The following is a 14,618-nucleotide window of genomic DNA, read 5'->3' as shown; positions in this document are numbered from 1 at the left end:
AAAACAGGGCCACATAAATCTGGTGAGGGCAACATTGAGATTCCAGAATGGGGCTGGAAGGCCCTTGGCAAAAAAAACATGTTTAAGGCCCTCCATAAAAGCTTTGAAGAGGGAAGTGTTACTTGATTTGCATTAGTGGCAAAGTGTAGACAAATTGACATGTAGGCTAACCCTGATGTGCATGGTGAAAAGGTCTATGTTTGGGGTGCCGTATCTTCAGAAGTAAGGGACTAAGACTTGAGGGTGAAGTTCTCATTTATTGTCAGAGTCACTAGATCCTCGGGGTCTGTGCACGTTCCCAACACATCCACCACTGAACAGCTCCAAGACTCTGATAGATAAATCACAGAGACTGAGAGAGTTCAAGAGGGGAAGAGGGGATTAGGAAGGGAACAGCTGGGAAGGAGACCTGTAGTAAGAAAAAGGTTAGAACACACAATATGAAAATTATATCTCCTGAAATCAATACTAGACTATGATTCTAAGCCTAGTCACTCTGAAAACATGAACAATCTAAGAGTTAAGTTTAAAATGACTAAGTTTCAAGATGGCCGGATACCTGTAAGGGAATCAAGATGAATTAAATGAAAACTTTCTTATTCAAGTACTTTCCTTTACATGAGAATCAGAAAAAACATTCTGACTAAATTTTAAACCAGTTATATAAATCCTGTTTTGAGAATGTATACTAGGACCATACAATATTGCATCTAGAAACTCTGGCCTTCTGTGTACTCTTAAAATGTTTCAACACAAATTGCGCATATTGCAGATAAATATATATATGTTCGATGGCATGTGTAGCTGCAGATACACATGCTGTTCATTATCCTGCCATCTAGTGTTGGGCTCGGAGTGTTACAAGTTGTTTTTCTTCGAAGAAGTATTTTCGAGTCACGAGATCGAGGGACTCCTCCCCTTTCGGCTCCATTGCGCATGGGCGTCGACTCCATCTTAGATTGTTTTCTTTCCGCCATCGGGTTCGGACGTGTTCCTCTTCGCTCCGTGTTTCGGTTTGGAAAGTTAGATAAATCTCAGAAAATTCGACGGTATTGTTTGCGTTCAGTATCGGGTTAGTAATAGCAGATCGACACTGAAGAAAAGAAGAGCTCTGGTAGCCCTTCGGGGCTTCCACTCCCCGGCGGGGCCTGGTCGGCCCGACCGCGTGCGTCTTCAAGGCTCATGGAACGGATCCCAGTCCGCTTCTGCCCCGAATGCCACAATAAGTATCCTTATACAGACCAGCATTTGGTCTGTAATTTGTGTTTGTCCCCCGAACACAAAGAGGATACCTGCGAGGCCTGTCGGGCATTCCGGTCGAAGAAGACGCTACAGGACCGGAGAGCTCGAAGGCTTCAAATGGCGTCGACGCCGGCAGGACACCACGACGTCGAAGAAGAGGAGACTTTCTCCATTCCTGATTCGGACGAGGCCGAAAGTGAGCAGCCGGCGAGGCAACAAACCATGAGTAAAACTGCCCCGGCCAAAACTCACACAAAGATAATGAAAGCCCAGGGGACGCCACCGCCAGCAGGCCATGGCTTAACCCGTAAGCACGGTGACCAACCATCGGCACCGAAAAAGGACACACACGTGTCGAAGACATCCGACTCCGGTCGAGATACGGGCACAGAGTTTACTCGGCACCGAGATACTGGCTCCGACCAAACTCAGCACCGAGATATCGGCACCCCGAAACCGAAAAAGGTGGCTTCGGAGCCGAAAAAGACTGCGGAAAAGGTTCCAGTGCCGAAACACCCAGCCTCGGAGCCGAAACAGAGCTCCTATTCAGAAGAACAAGGCCTTTCATCACAACTACAAGGCCATGAATTTGGACAAGAATTAGAGATGGGAGAGCCAGACTATACACAAAGAAGGCTCCATATTCAGAAGGACACAGGGAAAATAAGAACTCTTCCCCCAATTAAAATGAAACGAAAACTCGCTTTCCAAGAAACAGAAAAACAGCCAAAAGCAAAAGTGGCTAAAGAAAAAAGTCCACCACGTTTTTCGCCACAGCCACAGCCATTGCCACAGCACTCACCACAACTGTCACCAATTGCAACACCCCCAATGATGCAATCTCCAACGCACACAGGGATGAGCCAGGATGACCCAGATGCTTGGGATCTATAAGATGCACCAGTATCTGACAATAGTCCGGATTGCTACCTGGCAAGACCATCACCACCAGAAGACAGTACTGCTTACATGCAGGTGGTGTCCAGAGCAGCTACTTTTCACAATGTAGCACTGCATGTAGAACCTATAGAGGATGACTTTTTATTCAATACCCTGTCATCAACACATAGCCAATACCAGAGTCTGCCTATGTTACCAGGCATGTTAAAACACGCGAAACATGTGTTTCAAGACCCCGTCAAAGGCAGAGCCATCACACCTAGGGTGGAGAAGAAATACAAACCTCCCCCTACGGACCCTGTGTACATCACGCAACAACTAACACCTGACTCTGTGGTAGTAGGGGCAGCCCGGAAAAGGGCAAACTCACAGACTTCTGGGGATGCACCACCACCCAACAAAGAAAGTCGAAAGTTTGATGCAGCAGGAAAAAGGGTTGCAGCACAAGCAGCCAATCAATTGCGTATTGCCAATTCCCAAGCTTTATTGGCAAGATATGACAGGGCTCATTGGGATGAAATGCAGCATTTCATTGAACATCTTCCCAAAGAGTTTCAAAAGCGTGCCCAACAAGTGGAGGAGGGCCAAAGTATCTCCAACAACCAGATACGATCGGCTATGGACGCAGCGGACACAGCCGCCAGAACAGTGAACACGGCGGTCACTATTCGGAGACACGCATGGCTTACGCACCTCCGGATTTAAGCCAGAGATCCAGCAGGCTGTGCTTAATATGCCTTTTAATGGACAACGGTTGTTTGGGCCGGAGGTGGATACAGCTATAGAAAAGCTCAAGAAAGACACGGACACGGCCAAAGCCATGGGCGCGCTTTACTCCCCACAGAGCAGAGGCACCTTTAGGAAGCCACACTTTAGAGGGGGGTTTCGAGCCCAAAGCACAGAACCTTCAACCTCACAGACCAGACCCACATACCAGGGCCAATACCAAAGAGGAGGTTTTTGGGGTCAATATAGGGGTGGACAGTTTCCTAAAACAAGAGGGAAATTCCAAAGCCCAAAAACCCCACAAACAAAACAGTGACTCCAATGTCAGAAATCCCCAACACATAACACCAGTGGGGGGGGGAGACTCACAAATTATTACAAAATTTGGGAAGACATACCTACGACTCGTGGGTCCTAGCCATTATCCAACATGGTTATTGCATAGACTTCCTACAATTACCACCAAATGTGCCTCCAAAAGCACACAACATGTCCAAACAGCACTTGGATCTATTACAACTAGAAGTCCAAGAGTTATTACAAAAAGAGGTAATAGAACTAGTGCCCAACCATCAGAAAGGAACAGGTGTTTATTCCCTGTATTTTCTAATACCAAAAAAGGACAAAACACTGAGACCCATCTTAGATCTCAGAACACTAAACCTTTACATCAAATCAGATCACTTTCACATGGTAACACTTCAAGACGTGATTCCCTTGCTCAACCAACAAGACTACATGTCTACATTAGACCTCAAGGATGCTTACTTCCATATACCCATACATCCTTCCCACAGGAAATACTTAAGGTTTGTAATCCAAGGAGTACACTACCAATTCAAAGTGTTACCATTCGGGATAACAACAGCACCAAGGGTATTTACAAAATGCCTTGCAGTAGTAGCTGCACATATCAGAAGACAGCACATACATGTATTCCCGTACCTAGACGATTGGTTAATAAAAACCAGCACTCAGAAACAGTGTCTTCAACACACAAAATACATCATAGAAACCCTTCACAAGCTAGGGTTCTCAATAAACTACCTAAAATCACACTTACAACCGTGTCAAATACAACAATACTTAGGAGCAACAATCAACACAGAAAAAGGGATTGCCACTCCAAGTCCACAAAGAGTACAAGCATTCCAAAACGTAGTGCAAAGCATGCACCCAAATCAACAGTATCAAGTAAGGCATGATGTCTTCATGCATAGCCATTGTCCCAAACGCAAGGTTACACATGCAGCCCTTACAACAGTGTCTAGCGACACAATGGACACAAGCACAGGGTCAACTTCAAGATCTAGTGTTGATAGACCGCCAAACACACTCCTCGCTCCAATGGTGGAATCCTATAAATTTAAACAGGGGGCGGCCTTTCCAGGACCCAGTGCCTCAATACGTGATCACAACAGATGCTTCCATGGTAGGGTGGGGAGCACACCTCAACCAACACAGCATCCAGGGACAATGGGACACTCAACAAAGACAACTTCATATAAATCAACTAGAACTACTAGCAGTGTTTCTAGCATTGAAAGCATTTCAACCGTTAATAGCCCACAAACACATTCTTGTCAAAACAGACATGACAACAATGTCTTACCTAAACAAACAGGGAGGGACACACTCATCACAGCTGTGTCTCTTAGCACAGAAGATTTGGCATTGGGCGACTCACAATCACATTCGCCTAATAGCACAATACATCCCAGGAATTCAAAACCAGTTGGCCGACAATCTCAGTCGAGATCACCAACAGATACATAAATGGGAACTTCATCCCCAGATACTGCAAACCTACTTTCAAAACTGGGGAACACCGCAAATAGACCTATTCGCAACAAAAGAAAACACAAAATGCCAAAATTTCGCTTCCAGGTACCCACACCCTTACTCCAAGGGCAATGCGTTATGGATGAGTTGGTCAGGGATATTTGCTTACGCTTTTCCCCCTCTCCCACTCCTTCCATATCTAGTAAACAAATTGAGTCCAAACAAACTCAAACTAATACTAGTAGCACCAACTTGGGCTCGCCAACCATGGTACACAACACTACTAGACCTGTCAGTAGTACCTCATATCAAGCTTCCAAACAGACCATATCTGTTAACTCAACACAAACAACAGATCAGACACCCGAATCCAGCATCGCTCAATCTAGCAATCTGGCTCCTGAAGTCTTAGAATTTGGACATCTAGACCTTACACAAGAATGTATGGAGGTCATTAAACAAGCTAGGAAACCTACTACAAGACATTGCTACGCAAATAAATGGAAAAGATTTGTTTATTACTGTCATAATAATCAAATTCAACCACTGCATCCGTCAACAAAAAACATTGTAAGCTACTTATTACACTTACAAAAATCCAAGCTAGCTTTTTCATCCATTAAAACACCTCTCACAGCAATTTCTGCCTATCTGCAAATTACACATTCAACATCACTCTTTAGAATCCCAGTCATAAAAGCATTTATGTAGGGTCTAAAAAGAATCATTCCCCCAAGAACACCACCAGTTCCTTCATGGAATCTCAATATTGTATTAACACGACTCATGGGTCCACCATTTGAACCCATGCACTCTTGTGGGATGCAATACTTAACATGGAAAGTGGCCTTCCTAATAGCTATCACATCTCTTAGAAGAGTAAGTGAAATACAAGCATTTACCATACAGGAACCCTTTATACAAATACACAAACATAAAGTGGTTCTACGCACAAATCCAAAATTTTTTACCAAAAGTTATATCACCGTTCCACTTAAATCAAACTGTGGAACTCCCAGTATTTTTTCCACAACCAGACTCTGTAGCTGAAAGAGCATTACATACATTAGACATCAAAAGGGCACTAATGTATTACATTGTTGGAACCAAACAATTTCGCAAAACAAAACAATTGTTTGTAGCTTTTCAAAAACCTCATGCAGGAAATCCAATATCCAAACAAGGCATTGCCAGATGGATAGTTAAGTGTATTCAAACCTGCTATGAAAAAGCTAAAAGAGACCTGCCTATTACACCAAAGGCACACTCCACTAGAAAAAAAGGCGCCATAATGGCCTTTCTAGGAAATATACCCATGACAGAAACCTGTAAGGCAGCCACATGGTCTACGCCTCATACATTCACGAAACATTACTGTGTAGATGTGTTAATAACACAACAGGCCACAGTAGGACAGGCAGTATTACGGACATTATTTCAAACAACTTCAACTCCTACAGGCTAAACCACCGCTTTTGGGGAGATAACTGCTTACTAGTCTATGCACAGCATGTGTACCTGCAGCTACACATGCCATCTAACGAAAATGTCACTTACCCAGTGCACATCTGTTCGTGGCATGAGATGCTGCAGATTCACATGCGCCCTCCCACCTCCCCGGGAGCCTGTAGCCGTTATAAGTTGATAGAAATAAACTTGTACATTTGTAAATTTGTAAATATATATCACTTTTAAACACATTATGTACATACATACTTACTCCATTGCATGGGCACTATTACTATATACACAACTCCTACCTCACCCTCTGCGGGGAAAACAATCTAAGATGGAGTCGACGCCCATGCGCAATGGAGCCGAAAGGGGAGGAGTCCCTCGATCGTGTGACTCGAAAAGACTTCTTCGAAGAAAAACAACTTGTAACACTCCGAGCCCAACACTAGATGGCAGGATAATGCACAGCATGTGAATCTGCAGCGTCTCATGCCACTAACAGATGTACACTGGGTAAGTGACATTTTCCATATATAGTAAACACCATAAAAGGATTGTGCACCATGAATAACACAATATGGATTCAGGAAACAAATCACATAACTTGTCAACTCGAATATTACATAATAAATATCTTAGAATAGTGGCATACAATAAACAACATGAAATAGACTTGAGGAGAGAATCGTGCGTCTTGCCGATTCGAGTGTCACCATGTAAAATACCAAGAAATGGTAGCACGCAATGAATATCAAAGTCAAATCATCATTAATCGAATCGCGTGTCTTGCCGATTCGTAAGACACAATGTAAATGTCAAGAAATAACAGCTCACAATAAATCACAAGATCAAAGTACAATGAAACGAATCCCGCTTCTTTTGCCGATTCTTAAGCCACCATGTAAATGTCAAGAAATGGTAGCGCGCAATGAACAACAAAGTTAAATCCTCATGAAACAAGTTGCGCGTCTTGCCAATTCGTAAAACATCATGTAGATGTCGAGAAATAGTAGCGCGCAATGGACAACAATGTTTAAATACCATAAAATGAATCGCGCGTCTTGCCGATTCTTAAGCCACCATGCCAATGTCAAGAAATGGTAGCACGCAATGAATAACAAAGTCAAACCTTTATGAAACAAATCGCGCGTCTTGCCTATTTGTAAACTACCATATAAATGTCAAGAAATGGTAGCGCACAAGTAATCTGTTACTCATTTAAGAATTAAACCAAGAATATGAAAATTCTCAATAACGGTGTCGAACAGTCCAACCACCGTCTTACCGCCTGGAACAATGATCACCAATGAAGGATGAAGGGAGAAGACTGGAAGATCCAAATAGGCCGCCGGGATAGGAGCTCATGAAGAAGCTGCTGCTCTGCACCGGGACCTCTGAATAGTGAGCACTGGGAGTTGGGCTGGCTCTCTTTTATAGAGTCTTGGCCCAGCCCAGAACCACGCCCAGGCATGTTGCAGGGAAAGTCTCTGGAAGGCCCTGGAAAGGGGCCACACTCTGAAAACCTGCAGCAATACATTGCAAAGGAACAGTATTTGTAAGCATATTAAAAATAATTTTCAGGATTGAACTCTGCAATGCAAAAGGTTAAACCACAACATATCCGCACAATGCATAAATTAAGTTGTTTTGAGAGTGCTGGGTTTTTGCATTTTTGTCGCCAGTAGAGCGCGTACTGCTCTGGTGTTGACACTTATGGACTTATTGCTGCATCCTGCTTAGCCCGTCTGCAAAGTTGTTGTCCACTCCCTGGAGAAACTCTGCCAGGAGATGAACTTGGTGATGGATGGCCCATTCCCAGATTTGCTGTTCTAGGGCTGAGAGAGTGAGTGCCTCCTTGCTTTTGTAAGTAGAACATGGTGGTCATGTTGTCTGTGTACACAACTATTCTGCCTTGAATTGTTTGAAGAAAGGCTTTGAGAGCTAGGTGAATAGCTAACGGTTCCAAGTGGTTAATGTGGAGACCTCTCTGATGAAGTGGTCACAGACTCTGGACTGCCATGTTGCTGAGATGTGCTCCCCAGATGACTAGACATGCATCAGTGGTAATCGTCACTTGTGGAACTGCGTCTGCCAAGGGCCTGCCCTGTAACAGATTGCTGCTGTTCCACCTCTGCAGAGAGTGACGGGTGGTGGATGATAGCTCCTGCCAAATTGCACCAAAGTAGTCTCGTCCTGCAGCTGTTTTGCCTCCAAAGCCTGGTAGAACTGTCTGCCTTCAAAAAGGACCCAGGAACTCCTGTGGAGCAGAGGTGCTGCTTCCCTACATTTTCCAGGGACCTCAAGACAAACTGCGAGGACTCCGAACCGCCGAAAACCAGACACCTCAAAGCATCACTGCACCCAGGTCGCACACCCCGAATTGAAGTGTACCAATGGTGCCAGCATGGTCCCGCAGCCCACTAGAGACAAAGTCCACCTTGGACTTGCCCCCTGTGGACCCTCCGACATTTCTTGTAGCCTCTGCACACAGCCCTCTGCCTCAAGACACCACTGCACCCATCGCCCATGGCTCCTGGAGAAGAGGACCCTAGGTGTCCCGATGTCCCTGAGCATCTCAAGATTAGAACCCACTTGTTGGTTCCTCCCGACTTGATACCTAGTCCTCACCATCAGCACCTTTTCGACAGGACCAATCTCCATTGAGTAACATTGGGCAGCCGAAGCCATACTACACCTCTGCACCCATCTGCCCCAGTGCTGCCCATTTTTGGTGTGGTTCTGATTCTGTGTCCAGTACATGGGTAAAATGGCTTCCTCGCACTTAACAAAGTCCAGTGAAATGGAGCTGGAGTTCATAGGGGCACCTTTGCTCATGCAGGGGTGCCCTCACACACAGGTACCTGCACCCTGCCCTCTGGGCTAGGAGGGCATACCATATGGGGTGACTTACAGTGACCTGGTGCAGTGATCTGTGGTGAAAGGTTGCACTGCTGAGACATTTTATATGGGCTCCCATGGGTGGCATAATACATGCTGCAGCCCATGGGTAACCCCTGGTGCCCCAATGCCCTGGGTACCTAAGTACCATATTCTATTGACTTATATGGGGGCACCGGTATGCCAATTTTGGCGTGTGCTAAGTCCAAAGCAGCCAAATTTTGAGGGAGAGAGAACAGTCACTGGGGCTCTGGTTAGCAGGATCCCAGTGAACACAGTCAAAACACACTGACCGCAAGCAAAAAGGTGGGGGGTAACCATGCCAAAAAGAGGGTATTTTCCTACACATAGGATAATATTGCCGCTTCTGAAAATTGCAGTCGTCTTTTGAAATCTACAAATATTTTTCTTGCAAAACGTACATACCTAATCTTATTGATTCTGGTGCCTAAACATATGTAAAGAAACTTATTTTTGTAAATTGGTGTGGATCTCCTTGAGTCGTTTGTCTCATTTATTGACTGTTTTTGTGTTTTCAAATGTCTCTCATTCCTCTCTGATAAGCCAAAGGCTGCTCGACCACACTCCCCCTCCCCCCGTCCGCTGGTAAGGGAACCGAAGGACTCTGCACAATCCATCTCATTTTGATATATCATATAAAGAGCCAGTTTGCTACAAGACGTACTTGTGATTTGCCATCTGGGACTGTAGTTGGTAAGTGGTGTTGACCTGAGCTACAGGGTACAAATAAACTGTTGGAGTTCTAACCTTGTACTCGATCCAGTGAGACTGATGCATTCTTCTGTTCTTCACCACATCCACCTATGGCCACATACACCAGGCTGTGAGGGCCATTGGTAAATACAGAGAATGTGGTAAGAGAAGAAAACAAAACGTTCAGTTCCACTGAGTCACTCCTCATGGACACACTGGTCTGCAAGGCATAAAGACATTGAGATGTGCATTAACTGGCAACACTAGTCCTGCACCAAATTGTAACAGTGAATGGATATGCCTTAGTGACATAGCTGTGCAACTAACTGTTCTATGATGTGGAGTTTGCTGTTCTCAAAACCAAACACAAATTTTGACTGTCCTAAATCTATGTTCAATGCTCTCTCTATATTCTTTGAATACCTTGGAAATACCTCTGAAAAGGTGACCCATAATCCGAAACCCATAGCATTTGTTACATAGTTCTCAATTAAGAATCCTTTCTGTCCCATCACAGGATAACCTTAAGTGACAAGCCTACAGTCTTAGAAAAGTTCAAGTTAAATGTTCAAATAGTTCAAAGTTGGTATTCACAACACAAATCTACTTCCAATATGATTCTCTGTATTTCTAATGTCCTTTAAATTACTGGAAGCAACAGTTCTAAACAAAGAAAATCCAAGATCTGCGTACAATGTAGTGTCATGATTGTCCAGCAAAGACTGTGAGCCACGAGGGAGGTTATATCCACACGTCTAAGTTGGCCCTGCATCCCCAATGCATATGGGAGTTTATGTCCCCTGGAAAATACTATCACCTGGGTGTTGTCACATAGTGTGTTTGCTTTGCACGTGACTCCTTTCTGCGGACAGCACCGATTCTCTGCAAGGACCGCCAGCCTTTCCTTCCCTCAGGTGGACTCTGGGCGAGCGGTTTTGAGGTTTAGCATCCCTGTTCTCGCCCACTCTTAAATGGTAAGCCCTGTTTCCACTCATGCTGCCCAACATAAACTTTGAATAAGAGTCAACAGCAATGAACCTCAAGGAGTCATACAGCAGGCAGGCTTCCAGATGGATTGAGGAGCCAATCTTTTTGCACCTAACCCATCAGCTTCAACATTATACATGAGCATACTAGGATTGTAAACAAGGAACAAGGGTACTACATGGAGGGGAAGGCACGGTGCATGGCATCTGCTGTGTCATAGGATCTGTGTGCATACTATGATAGTAACTGAGGAACAAGGCTACTAAATGGAGGGACTGGCATGGTACATGGCATCCTCTGTGGCAGAGGATCTGATGTCCATGCTGTGATAGTAACTGAGGAACAAAGGTACTACAGGGAGGGGCTGAAAGGGTGCATGGCATCTGCGGTGGCAGAGGATCTGTGTCCATACTGTGATGGTAAACAAGGAACAGGGTACTACATAGAGGGGCTGGCACAGTGCATGGCATCTGCGGTCAAAGGATCTGTGTGCATACTGTGAAAGTAACTGAGGACCAAGGGTACTACATGGAGGAGCTGGCATGGTACATGGTGTCTGCCTTGGCAGAGGATCTGTGTGCATCCTGTGACGGTAAACCATGAACAAGGTACTACATAGATGGGCTGGCATGATGCTTGGCATCTGCAGTGTCATAGGATCTGTGTGCATACTGTTATAGTAACTAAGGACCATGGGTACTATATGGAGGGGCTGGCACAGTGCATGGTATCTGCTGTATTATAGGATCTGTGTTCATACTATGATAGTAACTGAGGAACAAGGGTACTTTATGGAAGGGCTGGCATGGTATCTGCTGTGGCAGAGGATCTCTGCGCATATTGTGTTAGTAACTGAGGAAGAAGGGTACTACATGGAGGAGCTGGCACGGTGCATAGCATATTTTGTGGCAGAGGAAATGTGCGCATACTGTTCTGGTGAACAAGTGTACTACATGGAGGGGCTGGGATGGTGCATGGCATCTGCTGTGGCAGAGGATCTGTGTGCATACCATGCTAGTAACTGAGGACCAGGGGTACTACGTGGAGAAGCTGGCACGATATCTGCTGTTTCAGAGGATCTGTGTGCTGTAGGAAAGTACCATCTTTCTTAGCATGTTACCCCCAGTTTCTGCCTGATTGTTAGTGTGTTTTGACTGTGTCACTGGGATCCTGCTAGTCAGGATACCGGTGCTTATGGTTTTTGGCCTACATGTCAGTATGTTTTACTGTTTTGTCAGTATGCTTGACTGTGTCACTGGAGTCCTGCTAATCAGAACTCCAGTGCTTATGCTCTCTTGGGTTTCCAAATTTGTCACTATAATCTAGTGACTACATATTTCGCTCTGGGTTGGCATACTGGACCCCCCTTAACAAGACCCTAGTATACGGTACCTAGATACCCAGGGCATTGGGGTTCCAGGAGATCCTTATGGGCTGCAGCATTTCTTTTGCCACCCATAAGGAGCTCATACAAACACTTCTTCAGGACTGCCATTGCAGCTTGAGTGAAATAGTGTAAGCACTATTTCACAGACATTTTCAATGCACCAGGTCACTTATAAGTCACCTATAAATCTAACCTTCAGACAAGGTGCATAGTACCTGTGTGCGAGGGCACCCCTGCCCTAGCAGAGGTGCCCCCATGTTGTCCAGGCCCATTTTCCTGGACTTTGTGAGTGCGGGGACGCCATTATAAGTGTGCACTACAAAAAGGTCAATACATATATGTAGCTTCACAATGGTAACTCCAAATATGGCCATGTGAGGGGTCTAGGAACTGGAAATTGTACCCCACTCTGATTCTGGTATTGGGGGGGCCAATTCCATGCACCATGGGGGCTCCACCATGGACCCCCAGTACTGCCAAACCAGCTCTGAGGTTTCCACTGCAGCCCCAGCTGCTGCTACCTCACAGACGGCCTCTGCCATCCTGGGGCTTGGGCAGCCCAATCACAGGAAGGCAGAACAAAGCATTTCCTTTGGGACAAGGGTGTTACACCCTCTCCCTTTGGAAATAGGTGTTACAGGCATGGGAGGGGTATCCTCCCAGAGCCTCTGGAATTGCTTTGAAGGGCACAGATGGTGCCCTCCTTGCATACTCTAGTCTACACCAGTTCAGGGACCCCCAGATCCTACTCTGGCATGACACTGGACAATGGAAAGGGGAGTGACCACTCTCCTGTCCATCACCACCCCAGGGTGGTGCCCAGAGCTCCTCCAGGGTGGCTGTGGGTTCTGCCATCCTGTTTTCAGGATGGTCAGGGAACTCTGGGAGCATCTGAGTGGCCAGTGCCAGCAGGTGACGGCAAAGACCCCTCCTGATAGGTGCTTACCTGGTTAGGTGACCAATCCCCCTCTCAGTGCTATTTAGGGTCTCTCCTCTGAGTGTTTTTCCTCAGATTCAGATTGCAGGACTCCAGCAGGAATCCTCTGCAACCTCTGCTACAGCTTCTTCCATCTGATTGACTGCAGAACTGCTCCAGGAACTCTACAACTGCACCAAAGTATCCAAGAAGGATACTGTAACTCTAACTTTAGCTCCTGCCAGCAGCTGCAACAGTTTCCAGGTTGTGCATGCTCCGAGGACTGCCTGTCTTCATCCTGCACCAGAAGGACGAAAGGAACCTCCCTTGGAGTGACAAAGTCACTTCCCTGCTTCAGCAGGCACCTCTCTGCAGCGACGACTGGTACTCTGGGTCCTGTCTCCTGACGACGAGCATGATCCCTGGAACACAGGTGGTGGACCAAAGTGACCCTGACTGTCCAAAAGTCCAACTATCCACGTGCCAGACAGTACCCCTGTGCACCACGTGTTTTGCAGCTCCTAGGACTTCTGTGAACTTCTCCCAGGAATCCTTGTGCACAGCATAGCCCAGGTCCCCAGCACTCTATCCTGCGATGCTCAGCTCCCTGACTTGCTCTCCGGTGGGGGGGATCCCTTTGTGTAGTGCTGCGATGACCGTGATTTGCACCTCCTTTGTCCCCGTGTCCTGGGACTCCTTTGGGTGCTGCCTAGTCTTCTGCGGGCACTCTGAAGTGCTGAGAGCCCCCTCTGTCTCCTCAGTCCGAGTTGAGACCTCCAGGTCCCTCCTGGGCAGTGCCTTTTTCCGGAAAGCGCGTCTCTTGCGTGAGCTAAGGCTTGTTGGTGGAATCCATCAACGAAGACCAGCCTGCGTTCTTCTCTTCGACGTGGGACATCTCTTGCACCAAGCAGGAACCTGCAGCTGTCTTCTTTGGTGCATCTCTGACTTTTTCTTCCAACCGGAGGTTCCACTTTTGCACCTTCAACCGGGTTAGCAGGGGCTCCTGTTCTTCCTGGACTCTTCAGCTGTTCTTGGACTTGGTCTCTTCTCTCCGCAGGTTTTCAGGTCCAGGAATCCATCGTTGGTGTCTTGCAGTTTTGCTTGTTTTTTTTTTGCATAGTTCTTTATCACAACTTCTAGTGTGTTCTGAGGAAACTTGCTGTACTTTACTCCTGTTTTCCTGGGCTCTGGGGTGGGGTACTTTACTTACCTTAGGTGTTTTCTTACACTCCCAGTGCCCCTCTAGACACTACTCTTTCCTAAGTGGGAAACTGACATTCGCATTCCACTATTTTAGTACATGGTTTGTGTTCCCCCTAGGCCCGTTGTAACCTACGGTGATTTGCACTATTTTCTGACTGTTTACTTACTTGTGTCACTAAAATAAAGTACCTTTATTTTTGGTAACCCTGAGTATTGTCTTTCTTGTGTGTAAGTACTGTGTGACTACAGTGGTATTGCAAGAGCTTTGCGTGCCTCCTCGTTCAGCCTTGGCTGCTCTACCTACAGCTACCTCTAGACAGCCTGGCTTCTAGACACTGACTACATTGCACTAATGAGGGATAACTGGACCTGGTTTAAGGTGTAAGTACCTGTAGTACCCACTATAAA

Source organism: Pleurodeles waltl, chromosome 8, assembly GCF_031143425.1.
Source record: "Pleurodeles waltl isolate 20211129_DDA chromosome 8, aPleWal1.hap1.20221129, whole genome shotgun sequence".
In the NCBI taxonomy this organism is placed as follows: Eukaryota; Metazoa; Chordata; class Amphibia; order Caudata; family Salamandridae; genus Pleurodeles; species Pleurodeles waltl.
The sequence above is the reverse complement of the archived record's forward strand: the minus strand, read 5'-3'. Positions refer to the sequence as shown.